Source organism: Poecilia reticulata, linkage group LG23, assembly GCF_000633615.1.
Source record: "Poecilia reticulata strain Guanapo linkage group LG23, Guppy_female_1.0+MT, whole genome shotgun sequence".
NCBI lineage: Eukaryota > Metazoa > Chordata > Actinopteri > Cyprinodontiformes > Poeciliidae > Poecilia > Poecilia reticulata.
The window spans coordinates 4,947,540-4,951,211 of record NC_024353.1 but is presented as its reverse complement, the minus strand read 5'-3'; the positions used below and the strand labels follow the sequence as shown (position 1 = coordinate 4,951,211).

General features: G+C 35.2%; 1 protein-coding gene across 1 annotated transcript in view; it reads right to left on the bottom strand.

Moving 5' to 3' along the window:
* The window catches only part of plxna4 (plexin A4), a 233,178-nt gene extending 230,963 nt beyond the window's left edge, over window positions 1-2,215 (bottom strand). Inside the window, exon 1 of the mRNA XM_008400677.2 lies at window positions 2,040-2,215. The gene's annotated coding sequence lies outside the window, so the exon portion shown is untranslated. The remainder of the gene's footprint in view (window positions 1-2,039) is intronic.
* Between the last annotated feature and the right edge of the window lie 1,457 nt (window positions 2,216-3,672).

The window sequence follows — 3,672 nt, the reverse complement described above, 5'->3', positions numbered from 1 at the left end:
TGGAGCCTGGCTGGAGGCTCAATGCGCATTTAGACCATAACAATACAGCCCGCATCAAAGAGGAGTATTTGTAAGGCAGAAGTGCCCCTCACAAGGATCTAAAGCACGCCACTCCTGCCATTTTAATGACCGCATGTTTGCGAAACCAACCAAATTATGCAATTAATAACTGCGTTTAACCTTTCAAATCACAGAGGGACAACATGTAGTATTAAGCTTTGTAAAATGTGCAGTGATGCCAGGAGAGTGTTTCTGTAATGCGTTCATCTCGCTAAGAATGGGATTTGGCAAAGCCAAAAGTGGATTTTTTTTTTTTACAATACAGGGGTGAAATGATCAGATCATCGGATTTTTGCATCTAATCTCAAGATCATTTAAAGGCAGAGATTAGGCACACACAGCAACATAATTACGACCCCTGCATAGTTGTGAGGGATTTAAATCTGCTCCCCCCCTCCTAATGATGATACTTAACATGCCTCGGGAATGCACCCCCACCATCCTTTTGCATTTTAAGCAATTAATATTCTAAAAGCCTAATTATGTAATCATGTATTCAGCGAAATAGGCTGCATGGTGGTACAGGAATAACGCATTCTCCATAAAATAGCCTTATGTGCACATTAAAGCAATTTAAAACTAATCCATCAACACTGACTGCACATTACACAAGCAACACTTTTTATGGGATGTATTGGTTTCAAGGAAGCACATTCTGCAAGTAAAATGACCATATGAGTTTATAAAGCGTTCAAATAAACCTTTTGTAGTAATGGGGAATTCAGTTACCACCCCTTAACCAGCTACATTTTTTTTTTTTTTTGTATCTAGAGTTTTAAGGTCTTTTAAAGAGTCTGCTGCAGCATCCTCTCCCTCTGTCCTGCCTCCCTCGCCCCCCCTGCTCTCACTTCCAGAGCGGGGACTTTCGCTTTGAAACACTGCATCAGAGCCCCACCTACAGGCCAAATAGTCTTTACAACCAGACAGCCGAATGCAAACCACAGAAACACCTGCCTGCACACTCCTCTGTCAACATGTTTAACCGTATTTCACTGACATTTTGAGACCAGTTTCACCGCAAAGACGTGTTTTCATACTAGTGCTGCTGTATTGTTTAGTCACACCGCATCTACACAGCGTTTTATGGAAATGGCTAATAATCCTACGGTGCGTTCAAGTACACCTCGTAGACTAAATTATCTCGTTTGAAAATGAATGCGTTCAAATTAGTGATTGTTAAAGGCACAACATTCGTCTTCAAAGCTCCCTAAATAGCATATTTGACCATTTTCAAGTGATTTTACCGTTTAATGTTGTTTTTGTTTGTTTTGTTTTAAATATTAAACAATATGCAAACCAAACATCTAATCAGAGCTATATAGTATAACTAAAAGCACATTGCAGTCCTTCAAAACACTCTTGACTGGTTGCTAAAAAGAAAAGTCAGAGTATTTTTCTTGAATATCAGATTCTTCTACTCTTCTGTGAAGATTTAAAAGACAACACATTCTAAGAAAAAACATGAAACAATATTATTGGGTCAAATTGCTTACGATGAAAAGAAGAGAGTAATAATGTCTCAACTTCATTTTTTTTAAAGGTAATAGAATATTTAAAGCAGTCGTGACAGAACAATACAATGAGATTATTAAAAACCAACAAACGGCATTAAAATCACTCCATAATGATCAAGAATAAACAAGAATGTTGCGCTAATTTCCCATCTGAAAAATTATAAAACCATTTTATGCATATTGTACGACTTGACCCTACCGTCTGAGCTGTTTGTTGCTGTTGTGTTTTTTGCCTTTCCAATTTTAACAAATTTAAGTGCAGCTTTTGATTTTGTCCAGTAGTATCGAAAACACAACGAAGACATTTTTTTAAAGTTATATTACACGGACCTTAAAACAACGAGCTTACGTATGATTAGGTTAGCCATGTTAGAAGCTAATAGCTTCGCCCAGAGTTGAGCTATTGGAATAATATGCGAGCGAACAGTAGGCGGAAGAGAAAGAACCGTAAAATAACTCTCTTACCTCGAACGTTTTCCACATCCAACTTTCATATAAATTAACCCAGTCGTTCCAAAACATTTTACAGTTTCATTCAACTCTAATTATATTAAAACTTCCGAAAACCTGATCTTCGTACAGTGTAAAACACTCGGAGCTCTAATTAATAATCAAATCCACCTGCAGGTTTTCTGATCCTCCTAGCACAGGGCTTTCGGTCGACCTCAAAGCAGAACATTTTTCGATTATACTCGTAAAAACTCAAATGTACTGAAAGGAAGCTTTACAATCTTTAATAGCAAAAAATAAATAAAAAAAATCTCAATATTTTACTGAAAGAAAGATTGTTGGCACATTTTATTTTATTTCAAAATACAATGTGCACATTGTAATTAAAATGAGATCTGGCATACACATAGGATGGATTATTAATGAATTTATAATATGAATAAATGGAGTGATCATTTTGGGATTTGAAAATAAACTCAATACTTTTTTTTTTTTTTTTTTTAGCTTTCCATATTTCAGTCACTAAAAAGCCAGGTTCCAGATTCTTAATAGGCTGTAAATACTAAAACTGATATTTGTCTGGCTTATACCAGACAACAAACATGTATTATCATGCTGTGTGCTACTCAATAAGTGACTATGTACATTTGACCAAAATATTTATTTGGGGATCTTCGACCAAGTACATGAGCTTAATTTCTTTAATACGTTGACATGTAAAATCTGCATTTGGTTATCCAGCGAAAATTCCAAATCTTCCCACATTTTCCAGATTGCAATGGAATTGTGTTTATTGCTGAGTTTTACCAAACCTGTGATAACTCTTTTCATTTATTGGGTGCTTAAATTATTGTATGTAGAGTGTCTTAATATTGGGATCTAGCCTATTTAAAGGAAGTTGAGTACATATAAGTCCTCTGGTTCGAAGAAAAATGTGTTAATTGTGGATTTGGGGGCAAGCAAAAAAAATAAATAAAAAAAATCCAAGCAATGTACCTAACATTACTTTTGTGTACTTATTTGCTTACAAAAAGTAAACAAATACATGAAAAATATGTACAAAATATACTTTTATACACCTATTGTCACCACCACAGGATTGAAATCTTCTTCAGTTGATTAATCTGCAAAAGTTGCTTTGGTCTTTAACCAACCATTGATTTAAACATAGGTCAGGTCTATGTTTATTTATTACTGTCTGGTCTTTGTGTCCAATTCGGAGGGCATCTCCTGGTGTCATCTGAAGGACAAAACGTGTAGATGAACTGGCGAATCTATTGGGTTCATTAACTTACTCAATAAATGGCACAGAGCTAAGTCAACAGTCTGTGGTTGTCAATTATCAGATAAGTTTCAAAGCAAAGCAAATCAATGGCCCTGCAATCTACAGCGACAATAGTCATTTCATAAAAGGTCAGACATGTGGGACCTAAATCATCTTGCTCATGTTTAGATCAAACATCCTTGGATTAAATTAAAATAGGAATTAGTTTTCATTATGAGAACAGGATCATATCTGTGCTCTGCATGATCATAGATTAATCATATGGAAGGACAGGAGTCCTTTAAAAAAAAAAAAACCTAAACAAGATTTTTTTTTAAACCTAATTCATTTACTCATTCATCAACCATTAAAACCCAATGCTAT